At 44.1% G+C, this 16,410-nt stretch overlaps 2 pseudogenes; both read left to right on the top strand.

The window, feature by feature from the left end:
* Window positions 1–2,674: 2,674 nt before the first annotated feature.
* Window positions 2,675–2,841, top strand: LOC127492706 (U2 spliceosomal RNA; annotated as a pseudogene).
* Window positions 2,842–15,168: 12,327 nt separating this feature from the next.
* On the top strand, window positions 15,169–16,094 carry LOC138845805 (large ribosomal subunit protein eL6-like; annotated as a pseudogene).
* Window positions 16,095–16,410: the final 316 nt, after the last annotated feature.

The following is a 16,410-nucleotide window of genomic DNA, read 5'->3' on the forward strand; positions in this document are numbered from 1 at the left end:
CGTTGAGAAGGGTTTTATGCAGGTCCCTCCTGTTGGGCCATGTTGTCACTGTCACTTGCATCCCTTTGCCTATTGCTTGTTAATGATGATCGGGCCCCATGTCCCCTCAGGTTTCAGAGTTCAAGGAACCTGAAACAGCTGGAGGGGGTTATTCTGAGGCAGGTGTGGCACTGGCCTTACGAGATCCTAACACAGGTCTGACTGCTCACTTTACAACAACCACTTAACACCGGCTGTTCTCAGCCTGAGTTTATATTCAATGGAGTACTGATACCGAGACAGTGGGCCGTAGAATTTACAGTGCTTTTACTCACTAATTTGGTCAACAATTCTTGAGTGTTTACCACCTCTAGACAGTAGGAATGAAGCAGTAAATAAGAGAGTTCCTGCACTCATGGAATTTATAACCTGGCTTAGATTCTTCTAATTTAGAGCGGTCTTCATGTTTCCCATTGAGTCTATGCAATAATCAAAGATATTTCAAGTTAACCCATTTCAGACCTGAGCTGCCTAGCCAGACCCCTGAGAACTGGGAAGAAGCATTTACGTGCTAGGTACCAGCCGCTTCTCGGGATGCGTCCCACACCCCATCTCCTTTCTTCTTCCTGAGAAGCCTGCAGGGAGGGTTTTGCTATGATGCTTTGATGGGAGAAAAAGACGAGGCTCAGCAAGAATAGTCAGGAGACAGAGCCAGGACGGACTCCAAGGCTGTCTGCGGAGTCTGTTCTCTTTCCAGGGGTCAGGGCTACTTCAAGAGGCTCAGCAACCTGGACATTGACCCCAGGCCCCATAGATAGCTATGGGAACCCTAACAGGTGCCAATGAATCCAATGTGCTGAATCCAACGATAACAGTCGCAGGCATTTTTATGCTAGGAGTCCTGGGATGTGATGGAAAGAGTGTAGACTTCATTAGGTCAATGAAGATTAGATTAGTCTCCAAGTCATCAAAATCCCAAAAGTAATGGCCTAAGAATTAGGAGTATATTTATCTTTCTTGTAAAAGGTAGTGTGCAATTCCTTGGTCTTCAGGGTCAACGGGCTTCTTCCAGCTTTCTGTTTCTTTTTTTCTCATGGTTTGATAATGGCTGCTGGAATTCCAGATGTCACATCCTAGTTCTAGGCAGTAGAATGGGAGAAGGGGTTTAGTTCCTTCCCTGTGGGAAGACTTCCCAGGTATCCTACTTAATACTTGCACTTACATCTCATGGGGCAGAATTCAGTTGCACTTACATCTCACAGGGTAGAATTCAGTTACATGGCTGATCTAGCTACAGGAAAGAGTGGAAAAAGTGTGATCTTTTAGACTGAAGTTATGTTGCTAAGAAGAGAAGCCTGGACAGCAGGAGGTGACTAGGAATCTTTGTTCTAATCTAGCCAATGCTTCTCCATTATATGGTATATTCTTAGCTATAGCCCATTAACTGATGGTTGTAATTTTGCAGTCATTCAGTAAAAAGTGGCTGATGCCTAGTATATGACAACCACTATATTAAATGCTAGAGATACAATGAAAAATAAGACACAATGTGAACACGACATCGTTTTCTTAAATGAGGGTGATGGCTAGCGGATGTGGGTTTCTTTCACAATTCTAAAATTGCTTGTGGTGGTAGACACACACTTCTCTGAATATACAAAAGTAACTGAGTTGTACACTTAAATGGTGATTTGTATGGGTGTGTATTATATCTTAATAAAGCTGCTTAATTAAAAGGATGCCACATGTGTCAGATTACAAAGGATCCTGTAAGTCAGTGCTTAGGGGTTTAGTGTCAGTGTCAGCAGGAAGAACAGAGAGGACAGAGGTTCTCACAGTGTGACCCTGGACAGCAGCATTGGCCTCACTTACAAACTTGGTAGAAATGCAGATTGAAAAAAAAACACATTTATTTATTTGAAGGTAGAATGACACAGAGAGAGGAACAGATACACACAGAAAGATCTTCCATCTGTTGACTCATTTCCCAATTGCCCACAATAGCTGGGATTGGGCCAGCCAAAAGTCAGGAGCCTGGAACTCAATGTGGGTCTCCCATGTGGGTAGCAAGGACCCAGGCCCATCAACAGGAAACTGGATCTGAAGCAGAACAGTTGGGAGTCAAAGCAGGTGGCACCTTAACCTGCTGTGCCACATCTGCCCAGGAACTTGATAGAAAGGAGGCAGATTCGTGGGCTTCACTCCATATCTGTTGAATCAGAATCACTGAGGGTGGGACCCAGCGACCTGTATTTGGATAATCCTACCAGGCGACTGTGGTGCTCACTCACCCTTGAGAACCACTGGGTTCAAGAATAAGGCAGGACTGCAGGAAGGCATGGATAATGCAGGCCAGAAATGGTGGAGAGCCTTGCTGCAGTAAGGAAATGGAAGGGGGATGGAGAGGTAGGTGGGGAGTTATGGGATGTACCTAGAAACACTTCTACAGGGGTCCTTATATTCTTAGCTGTTGAAGTGATGAGCTGGGAGGTAATGGATGAAACTGATGAAAAAGAATCTGAAGTATATTATGGAGCTAAACTATAAAAGAATTTAAGTGATAGTCATTAATGTTTTTGGAGGAGGGAAAGAAAAGAACAATGAAGATGAATTAAATTTCATCCTTTTGGCAACCATATTTTGAATATTTTGAGTGATAATCTCTTAAATTGAGTTTTTAAAGATTATTACTATTATCGCTTCTTGGCCTTTTGGCTAAGATCAAGTGTAAAAATTATTACTTTTAAAAAATTATTATCATGTATTTATTTGGGAGGCAGAGGTGGCAGGAACCCAACTGCTTGAGCCATCCTGCTGCCTCCCAGGGTCTGCGTTAGCCAGAAGCTGGAATCAGGAGCCAGAGCTGGGGATTGAGCACATTCTGGTGTGGAATGTGGGCGTGTTAGCCTATGGCTTCTCTGCTAGCGCAGATGCCTGCCCCAACAAATCATGTTTGGAAAGAAATTTAAATTTGTTATGTAAGGAAGAAGTAAGCCCAGAAATACTTAGAAGATGTTTCTTGTAATGAGGTGGCCAGGATGGGGCTTCTAATTATATATTCATATATTCTTCTGTACTTAAAAAAAAAGTTCAAGAGTAAAATGTTTCTTTAAAAAGAAACCTAACAAGATTCTAGGGAGGCAGATTATACGATTAGCCTTACTAATTGACCCCTTAAAAGCATCAGCTACAGTTTATGAGTAAATCCAAAGACGGAGAAGTTATGAGAGGTAATGCCAGACAATTAAATCTAATGTAAGGAAGGCATCATCTACAATAACATGAATAACACTGTTTCCAAAGCCCCTATAGCTGACATGCGTCCAGTATGCATTCTTAGTTTCTCATCAGTTTTCCTGTTTGAGCTTGAGTCACTCTGTCCTGTGTGCCAAGTGTGAGACACATCCTGCAGTAGCTTTGTTTCAGTTGGTCCACCCAACCCCACAACATCTGTTGTCTGCTTCAACATGCTAAGTCCCTGGTGAGCTCGTTCTTCACCAAAGTGGCCCGGCCTCCCAGGACGTCTGTGACACACTCCGACCGGTCTTGCAGCCCCACCATTTCTCCAAATCCTATATCTTTGGGGCCCCAATGACCTTTGTGTTTCCAGACTCAAAGGTTAAATATGGGTGCACATCTTATGTAACCTATCAACCCCATCTGATCACTTATAAATTCTCTGTTTTCACCTGGCTTCCAGGACCCCATTATCTTGGTTTTCAGATTTTCCTGATTACAACTTTTCAACCTTCTGTGTTGGTTCCATCTCAAAACATCTGTTTAGGTGAAGACCTCCTTTCACCTCTAGCTTAACTCACTCCTTCCCCAAACGATCTTATGTACTCATGGCTTTAGACGATGCCATCTGTATGCTGGTAAGACCCAACTTCTTATCTTCAGCCATCCCCTACGGACTTGTTCTGCCAGCTGTTTATTTATTGTGTCCACTTGAGTGATGAAATAACCATTTCAAATGTGGCATGATCCAAAACACTCCCCTGCCAACGCTTCTTCTTTTACGGGCTTTCCCTGCCCCACAGATGGAAATGTCCTTCTTCCAGTTGCCATAGGCCCAAGTACACATTGTCTTCCTTTGTTTTCCTCTCACAACTCAGTGGCTCAGATGGTTCTGCCAACAGGTTCATTCAGAAGATGACCAACATCTTCATTATCACAATTCTATGCCAAGAAGCCATTGTTTCACCCTGTGTTATCGCAATAAATGTTCTGTCCATGTCTACCCTTGTACCCTTACAGTTAATTTCTCCCATAGCAAGCAGAATGAGCTTCCTAAAACATCCATCTGCTCATGGCATGCTCCTGCTTAAACCCCTTGGTGACTCCATGTCACCCAGAGAAAGAGCCAAAGTCCTTACACTTCCCCCTGAGGCTCAACCTTAGGTAGCAGACGAAGCCGTGGTTCTCTTTCCCTAATCAGTGTTGTTTTCACTCTATTCTGGATGAATCCTTTTCTCTAGCTAGCTATCTTCAAAACATAGGCCACTGAACACAGAGAAAATTAAGTGAAAGCAAGGGTCTGAATCGGATTTTCTCTCTCTGCTAAAAACAAGCAAGAGGTAAGGATTAAAAGAGCTGGAGATGCTCCAGAAATGTTGGGTGTTTATAGGGATAGCAGGTAACAGTGGCAGTCTAGAAGCCTGGGTATTGCAAGGATAGGACTCATGACTCAAGATATGCCTAGAGCAATGTGCTGTGCAGTAGAACTTCCTGAGATGACTGAGATGATCAGCATCGACAGTGTCAACTAGAGAAGCCATGTACCCCCTGGCTGACACAGACAGACCCTGGAGCCCCCATTCCTCCTAGCCCTGGGAAACATAACCAGTGCAGGGCAAACTCAGTGGAAGCAAAGATTTCTGTTTCTTCAAGGGTTCCGCTCCTCTCTTTATCCCTGGGGCACTTCTAAATTATGCCAGGTTTCTGGTTCTCAGTCCTTCAACTGTCATCTGCTGAGATGTCTGTACTCTCGTTTGCTCTCTGGTCATGGATCTGTCAGCTGACTGTGTCTTCTGATTACTGGTCGACCCCACCCCACAAACATTCCATCATCTCGTTGTGGAGGGGAGGCTAAGGTGCCGGGTGCAGGTGTGCTATGTGAATGTGTGTTTGCTCTACTGTTTGACACTGTTCAATTCTGCTGTAGAAAACACCAATGAGATGTGACACTCCTAAATGTGTTAAATATAGATAAGGAAGTTAGAAACGTGAGACCCATGAAGCACCGATAAAGTGAGGAGGGACTGACGCACACTGAACAGACAGAGAGAGAGGGAAGAGCTCATTGTCACCAGCACTAAACGTACACAGGGTACCAGAGGGATCTCATCTTCATGCCGTCTGTAGAGTGACAATGCCTGAAACTGGCCACGCATCAGTGACACCCATTCTACAGCTGTTTGTCAGACTGTAACTAGGGCTACACAAGCCGGTGTGTCTCCTGTGAGACAAGTGTCTGTGTTGCCCCAAGCATCTTCTGTCCCGTGGGTCTCTTTGATTATAGTTGGTCCTGCAGCTCCAGCTCCAGCAGAGAAAGCTGGTGGCTCAGGAAGGGTGGTACCCACGAGCACCCAGTAATCTAAGTTTCAAGTCACATCTTTTGCAACCTTCCTAAGTACGTTACCCCACCACGTTCTCCCTGCTTCTTGCTATGTGTTTTGCTTTCAGAAATCATGTGACTTGAAAATCTGATGTGGTCTCTGAGCCTTTTTGATCAAGCACCTCTGGCTGGCTTGCCAGGTAGCACGCTGGTAGCTATAAAGCCTACTGTGGCACCAAGGTCATCTCTTTCATGCCACTGGGGGTAGACCATAGACTTTCAAAGATTCTGCAGAGTGACAGGAGTGAAGTGGCCTATGGCGTCTTTGCCTAGATTGGCTGTGCAGCCCGTCCTCGCTGGCTACTGCTACAGTTCTATCATTTCAGCTTGGGAGGCGGTTATAGGATTTGCCAGTCTGGGAGTGCCAACTGAGGAGTGAGCCCCAGTTCTCCATTACTCGCAGACTGAAAACTTGCCAGGGGCTTCTCCCCAGCCTGACTTGGCCGTGCCTGAACAGCTTCCTTTCTCTTCTCCGCTCAGGGCGAAGGGTCTGGAGCTCCTTCGGGAAGCATTTGTATCCAAATCTCTGGCTGGTATGATAAACTCCGTGCCTCTACTCTTCAAGAAACTTACTTTTGATTTTGATAATGCAGGCTTTTGAAACTGAAAAATGTTTTGTCTTAAACGGTTTGCTTTGGTTTCAAAAGTCTGTTTTGAAACTGCTGCAATCTGAGTGCCTCCCCAAATCTATACTGAAACGGAATCCCCATTGTGGTAGCGTGAAGAGGCGAGGCCTCGGGGGAATACCGACAGCACGAGGCATTCCTCCTCGTGAATGGATTGGTGCTTTACGAAAGCACAGGAGGAGCCAATTGGGTCCCCTTTTCCTTTCCATCTTCTGTGTCACGTGAGGGCATCACAAGGAGACTGTTACTGGACAAAGAATCCTGGTACCTTGATCCTGGAGATCGCAGACTCCAGAACTGGGAGAAATAAATGTCTATTCTGCATAAATTACTCAGTCTCTGGTATTTTGTTACAGCAGCATGAATGGACTAAGGCTGACTTCTCATTTTTCTACCTCTGCATTTCTGTCATGGCAGCTCTGAGTGTACACACACACACACACACACACACACTGTGTGTACAGCCTTTCTGATCCCTGAGTCGGGGTGGGTAGCTTGCAATACTGAGAAAGAAGCGTAGACTAATCTGAGTCTTGCAAAATCCCGTTCCTCCCTAGTTGCGAGGGACTATGCACAGCTGTAACAGAGCTTTGGGAGAGGAAGCCCAGGGGACGTCTGAATCCAGGTCCAGGTGATGGGACGGCGCTGCAGGCTGCTCCTCCAGCGGCTCTTGTGTCTTTTCTACTCAACAGCAAGACAGACGCTGGGAGCTCCTCCACGACCTCATCAGTTCAAGGGACGCTACAACGTCCTTCCAGTTCTGCAAACATCTTTCTTACTCTTTGTCTGACGTTCCTTTGAAAGCCTCCTAATCCGGGTTCTTCCAGAGAATGGAGACGACATTTATGGATTCCCTTCCGTAATTGGACATTGCTTCCCGAGAGAGTCCCTTCTCAAAATGTAAATTTCCTCTGGCAAGGAAACCCCTACAGCCCTCATTCTCTATCCCTACAATTAACTAATTAGGACCATTTCCTCCTGCCAGCGCCAGCTGTGATCATCAGGGCCACGTGAGAACAGTAAGCAGTGCAGTCCTGGCGAGGGCTCAGAGGAGGAGAACCAGGTAGAGCGGAAGAACTTCCTGCCCTGTGGTAGCCCTGAATAACTGATGTGCTCATTACAACCCCTGCTGACTCGTTACAGCAACCCTGAGAACATCTCTGTTCTGCACTGAGGATAGCCAGAAGTTGTGAAACAAATGTAAAAGCAACGAAACTCATCGCTTTGGCAAAAACGCTCTCACTTTGGCTTTTTCTATCTGCCCGATTTATGGGATTTTTGGTTCATTGAAATGCTGAGAAATGCAGATTATGGATAATGTGGCAAGAAAAGAGGTATAGGTCACAGAGACAGACTGGCTTGTGATTGAACATTTGTATTACACAGACTGCCACAAATGATCCATCAGCGGGCATGGGTTTAAAGCCTGTTTATATGGTAAACTATTTCTCAAGAAAACAGGCAGGAATTGCTGACTTGTGCAGTGACATGGATGAGACTCAGAAACATGTTGAGCAAAAGAAGTGAGGTACAAAAGACTATGCATTGTACGGTCCATTCATATAATGTTTCAAACAGGCAAAACTCATCTAAGTTGAAAAGTTTGAGTAGGGCTGCCTCAGTGAGGGTGAGAGAGGCCAGAGGGTGAGGGAACTATCCGGGGAGACCGAAACACTGTCTACCTTTAAATACATTTTATTCATTCAGATATTTTCATTTTTATTTGAAAAGAAGAGAGACAGAGATACACAGATAAACAAGGAAATCTTCCGTTGTTGGCGCAACAGCCAGGGCTGGGCCAGGTTGAAGCCAGGAGCCTGGAATTCCTTCCAGGTCTCCCACGTGGGTGGCAGCGACCCAAGCACTTGAGCCCTCACCTGCTGCCTCCCAGGGTGCGCATGCGCAGGAAGCTGGACTTGGGAGCAGAACTGGAGCTCAGGCACTCTGAGATGGGTGGCAAGTGCCCAAGGAGGGCTTTAAGTGCTGCACTGAACACCTGCCCTGAAGCACTGTCTGGATTTGCGAGTAGACGACAGGGACTGAGACATTTGGCAAAACTCCTAGAACTGCACATTCCGAATCTGTGCATTCTACCATGTGTAAATTGTGCCACAATGAGAAAACGTTCAAAAATCATTTTCTGGGCTCCCACTGAGCTACATTTCCTCAGACCTGGCTCACTCCATGTTGACCTGCTGTCTGAGGTCGCTAGCAGAATCATTATGGTGAATTGTGCAGCAAGCACATGGCTTTAATTTTTACATGCAAATTGCATGTAATAATTACAATACATAATATCATAATATTATATTTGTTTATCTCCATTAGGGTTGCTTACTACCATGTTATTTATCACTTTATTATGCAATACTTTCTTTACAAACAACACAGAACCCATCAACACTCATCTGGATTTTTTTTACTTCTCCTGGATGTTTTTTAATAGGAAAAGTGTGGACCATACTAATTCCTGCTTCATTTAAGTCAATTCTTCAAATGGCTTACTCTTTTCTAAACTACTCTTCATGAACTCCTTGTGTTAAGAAAAAACAAGTATATTAATACAACTAAAATCATGCAATTATGCCTCTGTAGTATATTATACATATGTTTCTAATACAAATTTGGAGTGTACGTCTGTACACTTGAGTGTAAACAGAGTATTAAGGAGGTTTGACGAGGTTCCCCCTTGCCCCTTTAATGCACACACCAATCTATAGGATAGGAGTGACTGCCTCTTAGAGCAACTGAACAAAGGGGCATGCACTGGCACAGCCCTCGGTTATGGCTTGCGATACCTGCTTACCATATTGGAGCACCTGGGTTTGAGACTTGGCTCTGCTTCTGCTTCTAGCTTCCTGCTAATGCACAGGATCCCTGCCACCCACATGGAAGACCTGGATGGAGTTCCTGGCTTCAGCCTGTAGCGTGGTCCAGCCCTGGCTGTTGTGGGCATTGGGCAAGTAAACCAGTGGATGAAGATCTCTGTCTCCCTTTTTTGTTGTTGTTGTTGTTAAAGATTTATTTATTTATTTTAAAGGCAGAGAGGAAGAAGAGAGAGAGAGAGAGAGAGAGAGAGAGAGAGAGAGAGAGAGAATCGTCTATCCATTGGTTCACTTTTCAAATGTCTGCAATAGCCAGGGCTGGGCCAGTCCAAGCCAGGAGCTTCTTCTAGGTCTCCCACATAGGTTCAGAGTCACAATAGTTGGGTGATCTTCTGCTTTCCCAAGGATATTAGCAGGGAGCTAGATCAGAAGTGGAGCAGCTGGGAATTGAACCGGTTCCTAAATGGGGTGCTGGCATTGCAGGCAGCAACTTTACCTGCTACACCACAACACCGGCCCCTGTCTGTCTTCCTTCCTCTTTTTCTCTCTCTTTCTGCCTTTCAAATAAACCAATTTTTTAAAGATTTATTTATTTATTTGAAAGAGCTGCAGAAAGAGTGGGAAAGAGAGAGAGAGGTTTTACACCTGCTAGTCCCCTCCCCAGATGGCTGTAACCACCAGGGCTGAGTCAGGCTGAAACCAGGAGCCAGGAGCTTCATCCAGATCTCTCACATGGGTGGTAGGGGCACAAACACTTGAGCTATCTCCTGCTTCTTTTCCCAGGCCATTCGCAGGAGCTGGATTGGAAGTGGGGCAGCTGGGACACGAACCAGCACCCACATGGGATGCTGGCATTGCAGGCGGCTGCTTTACCTGCTTTGCCACAATGCTGGCCCTAACAAATGTTTTTTAAAAAGACAGAGAAGTGCAGACAAACAATTCTGAAGGATCTATGTGTATTTTCACTCTAGCATTCTTTCTATCTTTATGACAAATAAGAAGCATGATGATTTTCATTATTCATCTGCTCTGTTGTTTATTGCTTTTCTGAAGACTTAATCCTCTCCTTGAGACATCCCAGTTGGTTGCTATGGAAATGATTATTTTGTCACAAACATAGAATTATGACTTACAGTATAGGATAAGCATCAGAAGCAAATGAACGCTTGGAAAATAACTTAGTCTAGCTAAAGCCAAAATAAGACTGACATTGTTAAAACTGTAGATGAAATTGTCCAGAGTCTTTCACGAGCCAATAAATTACCTTGAAATTTTCTGAAATCATTCCTAGATCCAGTGATGAAGAAATTATGCTTTTTAAAAAGATTTATTTATTTGTTTGAAAGGCAGAGTTACAGAGAGACAGAGGCAGAGGCAGATGCACAGAGAGAAGAGGTCTTCCCATCCACTGGTTCACTCCCCCAAATAACCGCAACAGCCAGGTTGGGCCAGGCTGAAGCCAGGAGCCTGGAGCTTCCTCTGGGTCTCACATGTGTGTGCAGGGGCACAAGGACTTGGGCCATCTTCCACTGCTTCCCAGGCCATAGTAGTGAGCTGGATGCAAAATGGAGCAACTGGGAATCGAACTGCCACCCATACGGGATGCTGGCCCTGCAGGATGCAGCTCTACTGTATGCTACAATGCTGGCCCTGAAATCATGGTTTGAACTTTTTGGGCTCTATTATCTGTATAAGTTAAAAATCAATTCAAGGGATTGGTGTTGTTGCATAGCAGGTAAAGCTGCCGTCTGCGGGGCCGGCATCCCATATGAGGGCTGGTTCAAGTCCCGGCTGCTCCACATCCCATCCAGCTCCCTGTTAATGTGCCTGGAAAAGCAGCAGAAGATAGCCCAAATCCTTGGGTCCCTGCACCTACGTTGGAGACCTGGAAGAAGCTCCTGGCATCGGCCTGGCCCACCCTTGACCGTTGCGTCCAATTGGGGAGTGAACCAGCGGATGGAAGACTCTCTATCCCTACCTTTGCCTCTCCCTGTCTGTAACTCTGACTTTCAAATAGAATAAATAAATCTTTAAAAAGTTGATTCAACATTTTCAACCTAAAGTTTCGAAGCAACTAATTATTTGGTGTTAGCAATGATCATTTAATTTTTCTGTCATATCCCCAAATTGTTTAAAATTTTAAAATTAAATGACATTCTACTTCAAACTAGCCTATTTAAATTTTTGTGTACTCCTTTTATATTTTGTCTATATAATTTTTATAACATATATATAGTGTGTAATTACAGTACATTTAATTACTGTGCAATAAAACATTTAAATTTAGTAACATACAAGCACATTTATGCCAGTACATATATTCCTTTCCACGTTTCAATATCATCTTAATTACAATGTTCAAATTCCATTTGAGAACTATTTATCCTGGTTCCATATATTTGACTATTTATGCTGTATCAATTTTTTCGCCATGCAAATGAAATAACCTATAGCCATCACTATATTTTAAAAATATTTTAAAATTTTTTATTTTATTTTAAAAGCAGGGAGAGAGAGTAAGAGCGAAAGAGAGAGAGAGAGAGAGAGAGATCATCTACTAGTTCACTCCCCAAATGCTCACAACAGCAGGGGCTGGGCCAACCTCTCCCACATAAGTGGCAGGGACCCAAGTACCTGGGCCATCACCAGCAGCCTCCTGAAATGTGCATTAACAGTTAGCTGGATTGGAAGCTGAACTGGGACTCGAACCTAAGGACTCTGATATAAGATGCTGGCACTTCCTGTCAGTGAAGCCCCGTCTCAGCACCCCTGCACTCCCAGAGATTGCTAAGGCATGCTTTCATTCCAGCACAGCTTGGAAGCCTCCCTGTTGTGACAAGTGCTGTCGCTGGAACAGCCTGGCTTGATCGAGCTGGTCCCAGAGGCACCTCGCATTCAGATGACTGCATTTTGATGACAGCCACCAGGTGGGTGGTAATACAGTCTTGATGGGAGAATTTAGGTATAAATATCTGGGTTTAAACGTGTGCCCCATTGAGCCAAATTTTAAAAAATGTTTTATTGTTATTAAAAATATCCATATGCCATAAAATGTAATTGATTTTAAATATTTCTTTTCTGATTATATAAGTAACCTATAATACAGTCTTCTTGTAGAAAGTGGAACTTTATGCTGTATGTAGAGTTTTTTTAAACTTTAAGTGCATTTCTTCCATAGTTATGATTTTATATGTGTGTATACATTTATGTACACGTATATGTGCATGTGCATAAGTTTTGGTGTCTGGATATTATGCACTACATAATGACATTTTGATCAACAATAGACCACATATATTACAATGGTTCATATATACAAAGGTGGTGACATAAGATTATATAACCTAGTGACTGCAGCAACCTTAGTTCCTTTAAGTAGCTCTTTGATATGCACACAATGAGATCAACAATACATTTCTTAGCATGTATCCCCATTGTTCAGTGATACATGACTGGAATGCATGTATGTATGTATGCATGTGTTTGTATGTCTGTATGTCTATATGTATGTGTGCCTTTATGTCCATCTGTATATATGCATATGCATGTGTCTATGTATGTGTATACATGCATATGTGTGTATGTATCTATGTGTGTATGTCTATGTATGTGTGTGCAATCATACATGTGTATATGTATCTATGTGTATATTGTGTGCATGCGTATGTATGCATATACTTGTGTGCATGTACACATGTATATGCATCCATGTTACGTGTGTATGTACATGTGAGTATATGCATATATGTACACATGTGTTTGTGTCTATGCTTATGTGTGTATGTGTGTGTCTATGTATACCCATCAATGTCTATGTAGCTACCCATGAGAGCAGAAATTTGAAATCTATGAATATGGGGGTTCTTCCAAAAGTTTATGGAAAATGTAAATTATGAAAAACTATTCATGGATTTAAAAATATTTTGTAGCAAAATAAAATTATCTTTTAATTCCATTTTCCATGAACTTTTTGAAGTACCTTCAAGTGTGCACAGAAGCACATAGGAGCAGTTTTGAATGTACCACACAGCATCATATGAATCACACATTTTAAGCTTACTGGACAATAAATGGTGAATGTTTTCCATGTCAACAACATGACTTCGGTGGTTGTAAATGATTGGATATACAGTAGTTTACTACTCTTCCACTCTTGCACACCAAGGCTATTTCCAGTTTCATGTTGTTTTAATAGAGCTATGATGTACAGATTTGCTTATATATCTCCCTACACATCTTTGATAAATTCTTGAAGTGGAATTATTGAGTCAGAGGGCGTACATATTTTTTTGTTTTGTTTTGACAGGCAGAGTGGATAGTGAGAGAGAGAGAGAGACAGAGAGAAAGGTCTTCCTTTGCCGTTGGTTCACCCTCCAGTGGCCGCCACGGCTGGCGCGCTGCAGCCGGCGCACCACGCTGATCCGAAGGCAGGAGCCAGGTACTTCTCCTGGTCTCCCATGGGGTGCAGGGCCCAAGCACTTGGGCCATCCTCCACTGCCTTCCCGGGCTACAGCAGAGAGTTGGCCTGGAAGAGGGGCAACCGGGACAGAATCCGGCGCCCCAACCGGGACTAGAACCCGGTGTGCCAGCGCCGCTAGGTGGAGGATTAGCCTAGTGAGCCGCGGCGCTGGCCAAGAGGGCGTACATATTTTTAAGACTTTAAACATATGGCTTTGCCTATAATATATGTATCAACAAGAACCATACATTTGTTGTGATTTTTGGGAGTCCTTTTTAACCTTATCATTCCATAATTCTCTTATTCTAATACAGAAGTATCAATGATTCTCATACAATTAGTATAAGCCATGATAAGTAGATCGTTTTGACTCTATATCTAATACTTCTAGATAGCCTAAACTTTTGAAAATAAAATAAACTCATTTATTTTGCTTTACTAACTCTGCTTAAAGAAATATATTTTTCATGTTTATGATATATGAACAAATTTGTAGCAGTCTAAAGATCAGAAATTGTCTTTTAGAATTTAACATTTCAATAAGACATTATTCCTAGACCTGCTACTAATCCCTGCTTTCCCATATCATCCTCACAAGTCTTCAGACATTTGTCTGTAAATCCATCCTACACGGCTGTTTCATTTGGAAAAGAGCATAATGCAGAAGACAAATGATTCATTGTTCCTGGAACAGGTTAATATTGTTCCAGAACAAAGGCAAAGAGAAAAATAGTAACAAACATGGTTGCAATATTTTGAATTTGGATTTATTTGATTCTTCTGCACTGTTCTCATCCAACATACTTTCTATTTGATTCATTTTTTCTAGTCAGATCTTCAGTGACAAAAAGGAATGTCTGAAATCTTGCACATGTGCTCAGATAGAAGACACTGTCACATTATTCAGTTCTGTGGCTCTGTAAGAACTAGAAAACGCAAAATCTCTAACAAAGCCAACCTGGGGTTTGCAGGCTTCAAGTTCAACTTTCATTACAGACGCCGATGGAATATCTTCTCTGTTCCAGTTGTGGTATAGATACCAAGGCTGGCACAGTTGGCCTCGCAGGGCTAAAAATGAAACCCGTACTCCAAGAGAAAGCAAGACAGACATAAGTTGATGCCCAGACTTCCAGATCTTCCAGACCTCTGTTGCCTTCCAGATGTTAATCAACCGCGTTTTGTCATTTCCTTCCAGAACAATGAAGACTGCGGCACAGGCATAATTTTGAAGGACAAGCTCACAAAATGGATTTGCCAGATTGAATCACAACCCAGATGCATCTCATTTTTATAACAGAGGACAAGGAAGAAGCAGTGAGGATGACAAAGATACCTATTTTAATGGAAGCCACCAGTACTCTTAGAGTGCTCTTAGTCTCTTTCGAGGTAGCTCACATCCCCACCCCCCCATTTCATACAAAGTGATTCTCCCAAAACTCAGCTCCTGGTACAACAGGACTGTCAGTGACCGTGGACCTACGCCATCAGTGTGGGCTTCCAGGGCAGATGGGTCCTGGGTACAACTGTTATGGTAACAGCCCCTGAGCTTTGGTGTCCTCTCTCTCCAGGTGGTGGGAAGCCTCCCTCCCATGCTCTGCATCCATCCTCGCCTTCTCCAAAGGCTGTCAGGAGCTGATCTAGTATTAACACCCAGAGAGGGCCCTTAGTTCTCTTTCCCGTCTTGCAAGATGGCGGGTGAAAAAGCTCCCGCTGCAAAGCCGGACGCTACCAAGAAATCTCCAGCCAAGAAAGCCGATCATGCCCGCGGCAAGGCGAAGAAGAAGACCCTCGCGGAGAAGAAGCCCAAGAAGGGGAAGCCCCACTGCAGCCGAAACCCCGTCCTTGTGAGAGGGATTGGCAGATACTCCCGCTCCGCCATGTACTCCAGGAAGGCCTGTACAAGAGAAAGTACGCGGCTCCCAAGTCCAGGATTGAAAGGAAGAAGAAGAGGGAGAAGGTGCTGGCTACTGTCATGAAACCAGTTGGTGGCGACAAGAATGGTGGCACCAGGGTGGTCAAGCTTCGCAAAATGCCGCGGTACTATCCCACCGAAGATGTCCCTCGGAAGCTGTTGAGCCACGGCAAAAAGCCCTTCAGTCAGCACATGAGGAAGCTGCGAGCCAGCATCACCCCTGGGACCATCCTCATCATCCTCACAGGGCGCCACAGGGGCAAGAGGGTGGTTTTCCTGAAGCAGCTGAGCAGTGGTTTGCTGCTTGTGACTGGGCCTCTTTCCCTGAATCGGGTTCCCCTGCGTAGAACACACCAGAAATTTGTCATCGCCACCTCCACAAAAATTGACATCAGCGGTGTGAAAATCCCGAAGCATCTCACCGATGCTTATTTCAAGAAGAAGAAGCTGCGGAAGCCCAGACACCAGGAAGGCAAGATCTTCGACACCGAGAAGGAGAAATACGAGATAACAGAGCAGCGCAAGGTTGATCAGAAAGCTGTGGATTCGCAATTGCCAAAGATCAAGGCTGTGCCGCAGCTCCAGGGATACCTGTGGTCTGTCTTTGCTCTAACGAACGGAGTTTACCCTCACAAACTGGTGTTCTGATTTCAGAGGGGAAGCTCATTAAATAACGAACAACAACAACAACAACAACAACAAAAAAAAAACACCCAGAGAATAGTAAGATGTGAGCTTCAGCGGAAGCCAGCAGGGTGAGTTTAGCAGTAAATGAAGCTTTCAAGTAAAGGGATCTCTCTAAATAGGCCATTGAAGGTATTAGTGAACGTAGAGAATATATTTGGGCAGGGTAAATGACCAACTATAAAATAACTCATAAAAGAAGAGAAAACTAGGAACAACCCGTGCTGGGGTGGAGACAGGTACTGTGGTGCAGCAGGGAAAGCTCAGGCTTTGTAGGAGAGGACAAACCTGGGCTCCAGGTCTTAACC

This window comes from Oryctolagus cuniculus, chromosome 16 (assembly GCF_964237555.1).
Source record: "Oryctolagus cuniculus chromosome 16, mOryCun1.1, whole genome shotgun sequence".
Taxonomy (NCBI): Eukaryota; Metazoa; Chordata; class Mammalia; order Lagomorpha; family Leporidae; genus Oryctolagus; species Oryctolagus cuniculus.